Source organism: Lepidochelys kempii, chromosome 12, assembly GCF_965140265.1.
Source record: "Lepidochelys kempii isolate rLepKem1 chromosome 12, rLepKem1.hap2, whole genome shotgun sequence".
NCBI classification, from domain to species: Eukaryota; Metazoa; Chordata; order Testudines; family Cheloniidae; genus Lepidochelys; species Lepidochelys kempii.
In genome coordinates, this window is record NC_133267.1 from 43066771 (window position 1) to 43081714 (window position 14944).

Below are 14944 nucleotides of genomic sequence, written 5' to 3' on the forward strand. Positions count from 1 at the left end.
TGGCTGGGAGGGTTTGACTGGTAATTCCCCTAGAAGCACCTCCTTTTTGAAGAGTGTTTCGTTTGAGTGAGTTAACTTCTGGGAACTTCTAGTTGGACATGGAATATGCCCTGGGGTGAGAGATGTCCCTGTTTATATAATGCTGCATCTTTTTCCATATAAAGGGCTAAATTTTACTCCCAGTATATACTATCTTAACATCTTTATTCATCTTTATAAAACTGGCATCCTAAATGATAGCATATTTGTTAGGCAAATTATTCAAATGTATTCACCAAAAAAAGGCCACAGACGAAAAGGGCCAGAGTTAAGGTCATAGAAATGTCTAATGTGCATGTTCACAAGTGTAAATTTTCTTGAGAATGTATAATCTCTAAGTTACCTTTAGTGATCATTTCTTGACATCTATATTTTGTTAACTGAAATGATCTTGGTATGTACTTCTGTGATGGTCATGATTTAGTAACTGTATAAATTAATGCTTTTTCAGTGGGGATATCCTTTGTTTAAAAAAATGAATTGCAAAGTATGCTAAGATTATAAATAGACTTAAGCTATAAAGTTTTATGTGCAGAAAACTTGGACTTCAGTATATAAAGTGTTGTGCCTTAGGTCATTATGCACTGAAAATAGACTTCAGCTCATAAAGTTTAATGTGCACAAACTTTGTGCTGAGAAGATCATGAATTCCTCATAGCTTTACAAGCCATAGAGTTCTTTTGAATTTAGACTTTGTATTACCTCCAGTGGATTTTGGATTTCAGCGTGTAAACCTGCCACTCCTTTTCATGGACAAAGTTAAAACGGGAGTCTCTAATCCACACTTTTCCCAGTGGACCTAATCCATGTTGTTCTTCTAAAATGCACGGGGAAAGGCATGGCACTTTGGAGCACTTCTCCAGTTCCTGGTAAAAGTTCCACTGCTGGGGCCCTAGACTTCAGTGTGTTTGGGAAAGTCATTGACAGATGGGAGGAAAGACTGGGTGTCCTTTGCATCACTAAGTATTTTTGATAAAGTATTATTTGCATAAATTATACACTGAAGTTTTTTCTTCACAATAAGTTATAGGTGTGTAAAACTATGTGTACTGAATTACTTATTGTATAATGACTTCATGAGCTGAAGGATGCCTGATCCTTCCAATTGCCTCAGTACAAAAGTAAATCTATGTTCCTTATAGCTCCTTAGAATCATAGAATATCAGGGTTGGAAGGGACCCCAGAAGGTCATCTAGTCCAACCCCCTGCTCGAAGCAGGACCAATTCCCAGTTAAATCATCCCAGCCAGGGCTTTGTCAAGCCTGACCTTAAAAACCTCTAAGGAAGGAGATTCTACCACCTCCCTAGGTAACGCATTCCAGTGTTTCACCACCCTCTTAGTGAAAAAGTTTTTCCTAATATCCAATCTAAACCTTCCCCACCTCTCAGCATGGATTAACGCTCAAGGTAGCATAGGTTGGGTCTACTGAACATCTGAGTTCCTGAGATCCCAGATATGGTTTTATCTAGGGAGAAGTGTGGGAGCATGAAGGAGAGGAGAGAACTGTGTCATGACAGCTGATAAATTTGCACATAAAATTTTTGCAGGGACCAAACTGCACAAATTCACTGCAATAGAAACTTTTCCTGCACAAATTGCTCTCTTGGAATGCTTAAAAGACTGGGGTCTTGATGTTTTAAAAGTTTAATAGAAAGTTTTCCTGCTGTAGTGTTGGATTCCCTCTGAAACCTTTTCCACTCCGCTTATCCAGAATACCTTGTTCACTTCTAGGAGAACACTTTATCCAGTTTTCTGGGATCCAAAAAACTCAGTTCGACTCCAGATTTAGTCACTCAGGTTCCTTTATTTGTCATGCAGCAAAGCTATGCTGATCAGACTCAAGTGTAGGGGAGAGTATAGTATGTACCATACATCCAGAGTTACACAGAAAAACTCTTCCTTTATATACATTTACACTTTACATTGCATCACATGTTTTTGAATTAGCTTGGTTACTTTGCAGGAACCAGTCCCTGTGCAACATGCTCTGTCTATGCATTATCCTCACTTGACCTAGTCTTTACCTCATCTCTACATTCCAAACTATTTTGTCCATTGTTAATAAATGGGTCCCTGGGTGTTCTCCATCTTATCTGAGCTGGCTCAAACATTCTGTCTTTTTCAACCTCCTGAGGTCCCTTCCAACCCTGATATTTCTGTGATCCATTTACCTCCCTAATTCTGTTGTCCAAGAAATGAGGCCTCCAAGAAATGAGGCCTCCCTCCAGATGTTAATTGCTCATGTCAGGCTAGGTCTCCCCTACATGTTGTCTGCTTACAAATCTTGTTGTAGTTTTGGCATAGAAAGTTTTGCACACTGGAATTCATGATGGAAAACCAAGTATTGATGATGAAAGCTAGTCACTTATTTATGAGATTTGACATGCATATATACTAGTGTGCAATACAGTTTAAGTAAGGCTCTGGCTATGAAATCTTGAAAATGGAGTTTTGTAAAGTTATCAGTTCTTCAGGTTTTCAGAAACAATTCTATTATATGAAAATGGCAGTTTTTCAAGCCAAAACATTCTCTTTGAAAGTTGAAAATTTGTAAAAAAAAGAGGATTTATAATAAAAATCGGGCTTCCTCTTCAATACTGTAAGCAAGTGCGGTTTCAGTGAATTCAGTGATGTTACACTCACTTTTGCAAGCTCTGGATTTGGCTCCCAGATTTTTCTGCTGTTGTGCATGGGGTGCTGAGAATACAGAACATGCAGCATAGCTTGAATTCAGCATATTGGTACAGGAAAAGGAAGACAGTGCAGTCCTGTTCTGTATTGCATCATAACAGTGAGGCGAGTAAGACTAGATTTGTAGTGGAGCTCTCCCTTCACTTGGCTATGTGTCTGAGTTGCAGGAACCAGGCATAGGTCAGTTACAGTAAGGGTATACATAGCTGTTGGCATGGAGCCATGGATGTAGCTGATAAATTGTGTTTATTAGGTGAAATGTTTATAGGAAAATTGCCTTTAGTGGCTCATTGCTTAGTTCTGTAGTGATCTTCCAGCACTTAGAGCACAGACCCTTTACCCCAGAGCCCTGATAAGGTTAGGATTTGAAGACGCATTGTTGGAGCAGTTGTAAGAGATTGTGTTTTAATTCCCCTTTTGAACTTTTGTTTCAGCCTCTCTTTTCTTGTTGTTTTGCAGCATTACTTCACTTTGATTTGTGGCAAGTTGAATAGCTAAGTTAATTGGTCTCTGTGAATAATACTTTGAAACCCAGTCCTGAGCTTTAAACTGATGGCAGCAGGTCCTGCTCCCACACTTGCTACCTTCTTGCCTTTAGCAATTCAACAAGCTTGATCCTGAAATTCAGTTCTTGAACTATTGCATGTCACCTGTGCAAAATTCTGAATGTAAATGTAGCAGGAAGGTCTCGTAAATAAACCTCAAAGGGGGAAGGTCTCCGTACAGCAGGGTTCTCAAACTGGGGGTTGGGACCCCTCGGGGTCGCAAGGTTATTACATGGTGGGTTGTGAGCTATCAGGTTCCACCCGAAGCCCTGCTTTGCCTCCAGCATTTATAACGGTGTTAAATATATAAAAAAGTGTTTTTAATGTATAAGGGGAGTCACACTCAGAGGCTTACTGTGTGAAAGGGGTCACCAGTACAAAAGTCTGAGAACCCCAGCCATAGAGATACAGTAAGTATGAAATTCCCCTTAGTAGTCATTTGTTTGACATTAGGATATGGTCCATGGTCTTGGTCAGTTCTCCTGAGGAAGATGACACCAAACTCAAGGTCTCACTATACCCAAATTCTCTCAAATGCCAAGAGAATTCCATTTTAGTGCACGATCTGCTGATCAATGTGGTCACATGCATATGAACACAAATAACCCGGTCAAGCATCTGATGTCGCTTGGACCCCAAGTAACTCTTAATTCCCCACCATTTGAATCCTTGTAGGTGGATTTTTCCCACATCTCCTGGATTAAGAATACAAATACTGATCACCCTTTTGGGGTAGGAGGGGCAGGAGAAGATCCCCAGATATTTGTCCTAAACTTCCAGGAATGTCCTTGTGGTGTTACTCCTCAGCTGAAGTAGATCCTCTGTGATCCCCATTAAGTGCATACGCATTTCAGTAAGTTCCTTTGAGCATTTACCTCTCTAAGATGTATAGGTCTAAGGTCTTCAGCCTGTCTTTCTAGCTAAGACCTTCCATTCCTTAGGTTCTCTTTGAAAGTTTTTCAAAAGTTATAGCTCACAATAAAGGATAGGTTCCGAAAACTACATGGATAAAACTCTTTTCTGTACCTGAATGAACCAGGTAATCATAGGCCAGTCTCACATTGATCTCAGGGAAGATATAATAGAGCAGCTGATGTGAGTCTTCTTTAATAAGTATTAAAGAAGGGTAATTAATTAATGTCAATCAACATCGGTTCATGGAAAATAAATCCTGTCAAACAAACTTGATTTTTTTTTATGAGATTACAAATTTGGTTGATAAAAATAATAGTGTTGTTGTAATATACTTAGATTTCTGTAAGGAATTTGATGTGGTACTGCATGACATTTTTATTAAAAATATAGAATGATATAAAAACTGGATAACTCATAAGTCTCAAAATGTAATTGTAAACAGCGAATCATAATTAACATTTTTAATGGTGAGGGTAATTAACCACTGGAACAATTTACCAAGGGCTATGGTGTGTTATCAAGATTGGTGTTTTTCTTTAAAAACAAAAAAAAACAAAAAAACACAACCCTAGGAATTATTTTGGGGAAGTTCTGTGGCCAGTGTTATACAGGAGGTCAGACTAGATGATCACAATGTCCCTTGTGGCCTTGGAATCTACGAAGGTATAAAACCTGGCTTTTATGCATGGGCAATAACTAAAGTTACATGAGGGTCTGTGAAGCTGCTGTTCTGTGCTGGCCTCCTGTTCTCTCCTATGCTTATTTCTTACCCTGGCCTGATAGTGCTCTCTCACTGACCTAGCTGAAGTGACCAGTACTTGGTATGTGATACTAAAAACACTAGACTGGAGGGTTTGACACCACATGAAAGGAGAGGAAATGTTCTCAGTGAATTGCTGGTGTATTCTCCAACTACACTAGCCCTCAGTGTGTACTGTGTGTAGGAAAGAGCATGTACAAGTACAGTCTTTTCAGTTGCATGTTTCTGATTGCCTTCAGGTTTTGTCTGTTTACAGATTGCATTGTATTCTGTTGGGGGAAGATGCATGTTTTCCTGTATTCAGTTTGAGGATGAAAGGATGTGTCGGGTAATGCACTTTCTTCACAAATACCATCTATTTAGGATCCTGGATCTTGCATTCACTATTTCTATACAGGCTGAATGCCTCAAGTGATAACATTTTTGACCCCTAAGGGCAACATTATAGGGTCAAGAGGCAAGCAGCCTTCACTTACTGTTAGTTCTGCACCACCCAGGATTCTAACCATTGCCCTTGGAACCTTCCAGTCCATTCCTCTTTGACCAGGGTCTGGTAAAGGAGTTTCTTGTAGGAGCTGTCTCTCTCCAGCAACTTACTTGCTTAAGGTATCTTTTTTTGGTTTGCGCCCTCTCCCACTCCCCATGCCTTCCAAGCCTTTTTATTTCTAGACCCTTTGGCTTCTGGTCTGTCAGTTGCCTGGGAGCACTGATTCAGTCCACAAGGTTCCAGTCTCCAAAGACATTTGAAGAACCATGTCATGGGTCTATGGATGAACAACAAACCTTTTTCCTTCAGCATTTGGTCTATTTTCAAAGCCTCGTACTGCTACAAGCTTTTAGCTCTTTGTTTTGTATTTCTTTCAGCTGTTTTCTTTGCTCTTTCAGGATGTCACCTACTGCCTTGACCCCTTGGAAGGAAGCGATACCACTTAGCAGCTTCAGACAAAAATCTGTGCTGCAGAAGAACATCTATAATGCAGAGTACAATACAAGTGTCTGAATGGGGCATGCTGTACAGGGTATCATGGGGAATGTCTAGAGATGTTACTGTAAACACTCAAGTATCATGGGGAATGCCTCCAAGTCTTCCTCAAGGCAGTCCCCTGGGAGTTGTGCAAGTCCAACGCAAGTCCAGAATGTTTCAAAGGAGAAACCCCTGCAGCGTAAGCCTGAGCCACTTCTCTTGCTGATATGATGTTCATGAGACTAGACTGGAGGGTTGACAGCACACGCAAGCGGCGGGCAGATACTCCCAATAAATTGCTTGGTTATTCCCGAGCTATACTAGCTCTCTGTCTGTACTGTACTCTGTGTAGGAAAGACCATGCACAAGTACAATCTCTTCAGCTGCACATTTCTCAATAAAAACAAAGAGGAGTCCTTGTGGCACTTTAGAGACTAACACATTTATTTGGGCATAAGCTTTCGTGAGCTAAAACCCACTTCATCAGATGCATTGAGGAGGTATAAATACACAGCATATGAAAAGATGGGAGTTGCCTTACCAAGTGAGGGGTCAGTGTTAACGAGCCAATTCAATTTAAGTTGGAAGTAGGCAATTCTCAACAGTTGACAAGGAGGAGTGGAAATCACTTTTGTAGTGTGAATGAGGCCAATGTAAACAGCTTATGCCCAAATAAATGTTAGTCTCTAAAGTGCCAAAAGGACTCCTCATTGTTTTTATTGAGAAATGTGCAGCTGAAGAGATTGTACTTGTGCATGGTCTTTCCTACACAATGAGGAGTCCTTTTGGCACTTTAGAGACTAACACATTTATTTGGGCATAAGCTGTTTACATTGGCCTCATTCACACTACAAAAGTGACTTCCACTCCTCCTTGTCAACTGTTGAGAATTACCTACTTCCAACTTAAATTGAATTGGCTCATTAGCACAGACCCCCCACTTGGTAAGGCAACTCCCATCTTTTCATATGCTGTGTATTTATACCTCCTCAATGCATCTGATGAAGTGGGTTTTAGCCCATGAAAGCTTATGCCCAAATAAATGTGTTAGTCTCTAAAGTGCCACAGGGACTCCTCGTTGTTTTTGGTGGTGCAGACTAACATGGCTACCACTCTGAAATATTCCCCAATGGAAGTTGCTTTCAGATTAGTCTACAGGACTCTGTCTGGGTGCCACTTTTATCAACACAGGCCCAACTTCCTGCTAGGCTCATTAAAATATTTCTGCCATGTGCTGAGTTTTTGACTCCCTCCAAACCTTGGCACTTGCTGCAGATGGCACTGAGCTATGACTCAGCTGATGAGGCATTGCCTCCCCACTGTACTCCAAGGCACCACTGATGGAGTTAGGGGCTTCAGGTAGCTTATGTCAAGATATAGGGCATCAGTTTCCCTTTCTCAGCCACAGTCAGGAAGCGTAAGTGTTAGGGTTTGTCTGGGGACCTGGGCACGTCTCACCAGCACATCTCAAAGTCTGCCTTGAGGCGGCAGTGACACCTTGGTGCTTCCCTCTCACCCTCAGTTTGGAGTCTTGGAATCACTCGGTGTAGCCAGAGCACTTCGCAGCAATACTGACACCCTCCTTGAGTTGGCTCTTTGTGCCTCTTGCTTCATGGGTCTCAGCACATCCAATGTCTCTGCATCCCAAAGTATTGCTGATGTTCCAGGCTACCCCCTCATCTTGCTAACTCCAGGTGCTCATATGGAGGCAATGGAGCTGATTAGGACAATGAAGTGATTGAGGAGTCTGTGCAACTTCCTGATGCCAGGTACATTTCCATGGTGAAAGAGCAGTAGGATGGTGATTTTGTTTTAGAATCTGACTTGTCCAAGTTGCTAAAAAAGGTTGCAAAGTTACCAGTCCAGGAATGTGCAGAAGCCACGATTGAGAGATGGATAGGTCAGAAGCCCAGTGCACCTCTGTCACCAACTGAAGCAGCGTGGCAGACACCCCCCACTTCTTTCCCACCTCCGCACACACAACCACCTCTGCTGCCCTATCTTGGATGTCATAGAAAAAAAGTACATTCTCCTTCAGGACACTCCTGTCTGTCTCCTGCCCCCAGTGTCCCATGCAAGCTTTATACTTGGGATGAGGTTGGCCTGAGGAAAGACAAATGCAATGTAATGTGCCTCAGAACCTTGAGCTTCAGTACTGGGATTGCTTTGGATGAAGCACTTGTCATTTTGTAGCTGGAGCCCTTTGAGATCTGTTAGTCCACAACACATTTGCCCAAGAACAGGTCAAGCTTTGGAAAAAGATCTCTCTCCCGGCTGATTTTCTTCCCGAAGGTGAATGTTAGTGAGCAGAGGGCACGGTCCTGATGGAGCATCAGTTCCAGGTAGTCTCTGATGAAAATTATGCAGTGAATAATCTGTGTTATGGGTGGATATCTGTAGGTCTGTTCTAGCTCAAGGCTTCCAGATCTCGTCATCAGGTCCAAAAAAAAAAAAAAAAAGAGATGAGAACCTACCCTGCATTGGAGAGAACCTCTTTTGGACTCAGAGACCTCTTACAGAAAGCAAAGCAGTCAAAAGCTCTGCATTCTTCTGGATCTGTCTCCTTTTGTGAGTCCCTTTCACAAGGGAGGGAAGGGGAAGCATCTGCGTCTTTTTTTTTTTTAAATATAAAAAGCCTCTTTCACACTGACTGTACAGGGTGCTTGGTCTTAGCAGCAGCAGATGCCAGAGGATCTTAAGCTTTCATACCAAAAAAGCCAAAGGGTGTTTGAAGGATTCCTAAGCATATAATCAGCCAACACTTCATGCAGCTTTCCAGGACCATCTTGTTGGAGGCAGGGAGCCATTTTCAGCTGATGGGCCCTTGTTCATCTTGAAGATGTGGGTCTTGAGCACTGCTCAGAGGGAATACAAAATATTATGGCTGTCGATTAATCGCAGTTAACTCTCACAATTAACTCAAAAAAATTAATCATGATTAATCGCAGTGTTAAACAATAGAATACCAGTTGAAATTTATTAAATATTTTTGGATGTTTTTCTACATTTTCAAATATATTGATTTCTGTTACAACACAGAATACAAAGTATACAGTGCTCATTTTATAGTATTATTTTTATTACAAATATTTGCACTATAAAAATGATAAAAGAAATAGTAGTTTTCAATACACCTCATACAAGTACTGTAGTGCAATCTCTTTATCATGAAAGTGTAATTTACAAATGTAGATTTATTTTTTATTTTTTTTGGTTACATAAATGCACTCAAAAAAAACCCCAACCCAACATAAAACTTTAGAGCAGGGGTGGGGAACCTTCGGCCCGCTGACTAATTTAATTCAGCCCATGGCAAGTCTCCGTGCCATGGGCCAGAAGCCCTGAGCCTCGTCCCCCTGCCCCCAAAAGCTCCCGGGCAGAGGGGTGATCAGGGAAGCTCTACGTGCTGCCCCAAGCGCCAGCTCCGCAGCTCTTATTGTCTGGGAACTGCGGCCAGTGGGAGCTGCGGGGGCGGTACCTGCAGGCGCAGGCAGCACTCACCATGCAGAGCCCCCTGGCTGCCCCTCTGCCTTGGGGCTGGACTTGCCAGCCACTTCTGGGAGCAGCGCGGGACCAGGGCAGTCAGGGAGCATGCCTTAGCCCCCCCTGTGCTGCCGACAAGGAGCCACCTCAGTTAAGTGCCACCTGGCCAGAGCCCCCACCACTCACCCTCTCCTACACCCCAATCACACTCCCAGCCCCCACACCTCAACCCCCTCAGAATCATATAAGATTAGGGTTGGAAGAGACCTCAGGAGGTCATCTGGTCCAATTTCCTGCTCAAAGCAGGACCAACCCTAACTAAATCATCCCAGCCAGGGCTTTGTCAAGCCGGGCCTTAAAAACCTCTAAGGATGGAGATTCCACCCCCTCCCTGGGTAACCCATTCCAGTGCTTCACCACTCTCCTAGTGAAATAGTTTTTCCTAATATCCAACCTAGACCTCCCCCACTGCAACTTGAGACCATTGTTCCTTGTTCTGTCATCTGCCACCAGTGAGAAAAAGCCTAGCTCCATCCTCTTTGTAACTCCCCTTCAGGTAGTTGAATGCTGCTATCAAATCCCCCCTAATTCTTCTCTTCTGCAGACTAAGTAAGCCCAGTTTTCTTAGTCTCTCCTCATAAGTCATGTGCCCCAGCCCTCTAATCATTTTTGTTGCCCTCCACTGGACTCTCTCCAATTTGTCCACATCCTTTTTATAGTAGGGGGGCCTCCGCACCCGCACTCCAGGCCTGAGTCCCTTCCCACACCCAAACTCCCAGAGTCCACACCCCTACCTGCACCCTAACTGCCTGCCCCAGTTCGGAACCATGTCTCTCACTCTAACTCCCCCCCAGCCCTGAGCCCCCTCCTGCACCCCAAACTTCTCATCCCTGACCCCACCCCAGAGCCTGCACCTGCAGCCGGAACCTTCACCCCCTTCTTCACCCCAACCCAGAGCCTGCTCCCACACCCTGAACCCCTCATTTCTGGCCCCACCCTGGAACCTAGGGGAAGACCCGAGCCTCCGCCCTCTCCCTTCACCCCCCCATGGGGCTGGAGTCACGAGTGCTGGCTTACCCCACTGCGGGAGGAAGCCCCGAGCCTCTGCTCCTCCCCCCGCAGGGCTGTGTGTGGCCTGCAACTGATTTTTTTCTGTGGCCCTTGATAGAAAAAAGGTTCCCCCCGTCTGCTTCAGAGCCTGCAAGTCCACTCAGTCCCACTTCTTACTCAGCCAATCGCTGAGTTTGTTTATATTTATGGGAGATACTGTTGCCTGCTACTTATTTATTATGTCACCTGAAAGTGAGAACAGGTGTTCACATGGCACTTTTGTAGCCAGTGTTGCAAGGTATTTACATGCCAGATATGCTAAACGTTTGTATGCCCCTTCATGTTTCGGCCACCATTCCAGAGGACATGCTTCCATGCTGATGATGCTCGTTAAAAAAATAATGCTTTAATTAAATTTGTGACTGAACTCCTTGGGGGAGAATTGTATGTCTCCTGTTCTGTTTTACCCGCATTCTGCCATATATTTCATGTTACAGTCTCGGATGATGACTCAGCACATGTTGTTCATTTTAAGAACACTTTCACAGCAGATTTGACAAAATGCAAAGAAGGTACCAATGCGAGATTTCTAAAAATAGCTACAGCGCTCGACCCAAGGTTTAAGAATCTGAAGTGCCGTCCAAAATCTGAGAGGGACAAAGCGTGGAGCATGCTTTCAGGAGTCTTAAAAGAGCAACATTCGGATGCGGAAACCATAGAACCCGAACCACCAAAAAAGAAAATCAACCTTCTGCTTGTGACACCTGACTCAGATGATGAAAACAAACATGCGTCAGTCTGCTCTGCTCTTGATCATTATCGAGCAGAACCCCTCATCAGCATGGACGCATGTCCTCTGGAATGGTGGTTGAAGCATGAAGGGACATACGAATCTTTAGCATATCTTGCAACTCTGGCTACAACAGTACCGTGTGAATGCCTGTTCTCACTTTCAGGTGACAGTGTAAACAAGAAGCAGGCAGGTTTATCTTCTGCAAATTGTAACCAAACTTGTTTGTCTAAGCAGTTGGCTGACAAGTGGATTTGTAGGCTCCAAAGTTTTACATTGTTTTATTTTTGAATGCAGTTATTTTTTTGTACATAATTCTACATTTGTAAGTTGCACTTTCATGATAAAGAGATTACACTATAGTACTTGTATTAGGTGAATTGAAAAATACAATTTATTTACAGTGCAAATATCTGTAATAAAAAATAAATATAAAGTGAACACTGTACACTTTGTATTCTGTGTTGTAATTGAAATCAATGTATTTGAAAATGCAGAAAATGTCTAAAAATATTTAAATAAATGGTATTCTATTATTAACTGCATGATTAATTGTGATTAAATTTTTTAATCGCTTGATAGCCCTACAAAATATTTCAGAAAACCCCGTGATGGCTTCCCCCCGGGGTGGCACCTGGAACTGGGGTAGCACTGAGCTCTCTGGCCCACCGTCTTGGGTTCCCTGTCACTGTGCTGCTGTGCCAAGTTGCAAAGCTCTCTAACCTGGCACTTTCACCAGCATTCACACAGGTAGGGATACACCCAGCTGCAGTCACATGCAGGTTCTCTAACCACCAGCCTCCCAGCCTAGGCCCCTGGAGCAGTAGGGGACCATCCTGCCCTGGTCAAATTTGGCCAGTATATGGGTTTAAACCCCGGTCAGCCTCTCCCGCAACGTGAAGAGGACTGTGCATGCTTGTGATAACCAAGCTGAGATTTTTCACAGACACCTTAGTCAAATGCACAGTGGTTTTGATTAAAACATAAAATAAGTTTATTAACTACAAAAGGATAGATTTTAAGTGATAGCAAACAGATCAAAGCAGATTACCTGGTAAATAAACAAAACTGCAAACTGAGCTTAACATACTAGATATGTAGGAGATGAATTAGCAGTGATAAACAGGCTGGCAGATTCTTAAGGCACAAGCTGCCTTGGCTTTGAAGCTTGGGTTTCCCAGGTTTTTATACATAGGCTAGAAATCCCTTATCCTGGGACTATCACTTCCTCCCGTTCAGTCTTTATTCCTAAGGTGTTTCCAGGTGTGTTGTTGTAGGGAGAGTGAGGTACCCATGTGATGTCATTTTTCCCCTTTTATATCTTCTTCCCACTTGCTGGAAAGCTGTTTTGCTGTGACCTGGGTCAAACAGTTCCCATTGTGTAGTACTATCGCTCAGAGGTTTTTATTGTACACAGTTCCTGGGGTAATCCTTGTGCTTGTGTGCATTTCCTCAATAAGCCATTCACATTGTTTGACCTTTTTACTGCTGTAACTGAAAGGCTGCTTGTGGGTGTTTTCAACCTCACATCATGTTTCAGTAACACGTACACAGCCAAACTTCATAACTTCAGATATGATGATAGCGCATACAATCCAACGAGATATTAATGAGTGGAGGGCACATGACACTTGAATGCAATTCACATCTCCTAATGCTCACTTAGGATCACAGGGGTCCACTGAGATGGTCCCATATAGAAACATATTATGGGTACTACAAATACAGGGTAAACACAAGACCCAGCATTTGTAGTGTGGTCTGAGCCATTTCCTGATGACTCTGACTTATCATTTCTGCCAGCCCGAGGTCTTGGATGCTGTTCTGGGGGAAGAAGGTTTGAGTTAAGTCTGGCAGAGCAACTCCGCATTTCAGCTGTGTGGCCGGAGCTGGCAGGGAGAGGAACTCCCTCCCCTGGCCCAGTTGAGCCCCCGCCAGTTGCCACGGCCTGCGAGGGCTGCCTCTTGCCCAGCCCCAAGATGCTGCGGCAAGAGAGGGCTGGGGGAAGTCCTCTCTCCCTGGGGCAGCCTGCACCCCAAACCTCTCATCCCTGGCCCCATCCCAGAGCCTTCACCTTCTGCACCAAATCCTCTGTCATAGATTCATAGATATTAAGGTCAGAAGGGACCATTAATGATCATCTAGTCTGACCTCCCACACAATGCAGGCCACAGAATCTCACCCACTCACTCCTGCAATAAACCTCTCACCTATGTCTGAGCTATTGAAGTCCTCAAATCATGGTTTAAAGACTTCAAGGTGCAGAGAATTCTCCAGCAAGTGACCCATACCCCATGCTGCAGAGGAAGGTGAAAAACCCTCTTCCAATCTGCCCTGGAGGAAAATTCCTTCCTGACCCCAAGTATGGCGATCAGCTGAACCCTGAGCATGTGGGCAAGATTCACCAGCCAGATACCCAGGAAAGAATTCTCTGTAGTAACTCAGATCCCACCCCATCTAACATCTCATCACAGGCCATCGGGCCTATTTATCATAGAATCATAGAATATCAGGGTAGGAAGGGACCTCAGGCGGTCATCTAGTCCTACCCCCTGCTCAAAGCAGGACCAATCCCCAACTAAATCATCCCAGCCAGGGCTTTGTCAAGCCTGACCTTAAAAACTTCTAAGGAAGGAGATTCCACCACCTCCTTAGATAACTCATTCCCGTGTTTCACCACCCTCCTAGTGAAAAAGTTTTTCCTAATATCCAACCTAAATCTCCCCCACTGCAACTTGAGACCATTACTCCTTGTCCTGTCATCTGCTACCACTGAGAACAGTCTAGAGCCATCCTCTTTGGAACCCCCTTTCAGGTAGTTGAAAGCAGCTATCAAATCCCCCCTCATTCTTCTCTTCCGCAGACTAAACGTCCCCAGTTCCCTCAGCCTCTCCTCATAAGTCATGTGTTCCAGTCCCCTAATCATTTTTGTTGCCCTCCACTGGACTCTTTCCATTTTTTCCATATCCTTCTTGTAGTGTGTGGCCCAAAACTAGACACAGTACTCCAGATGAGGCCTCACCAATGTCGAATAGAGGGGAACGATCACGTCCCTCGATCTGCTCGCTATGCCCCTACTTATACATCCCAAAATGCCATTGGCCTTCTTGGCAACAAGGGCACACTGTTGACTCATATCCAACTTCTCGTCCACTGTCACCCCTAGGTCCTTTTCTGCAGAACTGCTGCCGAGCCATTCGGTGTCCTAGCCCTGAGCCCTCTCCTGCACCCTGAACCCCTCATCCCCAGCCCCACCCCAGAGCCCGTACCCCCAGCCAGAGCCTTCATCCCCCCGCAACCCTCTGCCCTAGCCCCGAGCCCCCTCCCACACGCCAATCCCCTCATCCCTGGCCCCACCCCAGAGCCCACACCCCCATCCAGAGCCCTCATCCAACCCTCTGCCCAGTCCTGAGTCCCCTCCCACACTCCAAACCCCTCGGCTCCACACGTCACCTCCATATTGGTGCACATAAAATTAATTCTGCACATGGACGTAAAAAATTAGAGAGAGCGCTGCCTTGAAGCTTTATAGCTGTGGGAGTGGGCTTTGTCTGGCAAGACATTCCTATTTGCCTCAAACCTGGAAAGGAATGAGAACATGATTGCAGACAATTCCATGTGTGAGTTGTCTTCATGATTGGCCTTTTGAGTGGGAGACATAGGTTCTGGAGGAAAATCTCTACTAAAGCTTTTTACATGGATGAAC

General features: G+C 44.1%; 1 protein-coding gene across 4 annotated transcripts in view; it reads left to right on the forward strand.

Annotated features, from left to right (window-relative positions):
• The window catches only part of PHLPP2 (PH domain and leucine rich repeat protein phosphatase 2), a 143093-nt gene that overhangs the window by 10915 nt on the left and 117234 nt on the right, over positions 1-14944 (forward strand). The window contains exons 2-3 of one of the 4 annotated variants that reach the window (XM_073308384.1): positions 5837-6114; positions 7438-7684. The exons of 2 other annotated variants lie outside the window; for them this stretch is intronic. The gene's annotated coding sequence lies outside the window, so the exon portion shown is untranslated. The remainder of the gene's footprint in view (positions 1-5836; positions 6115-7437; positions 7685-14944) is intronic. One more of the 4 variants, XM_073308383.1, reaches the window with a different exon arrangement.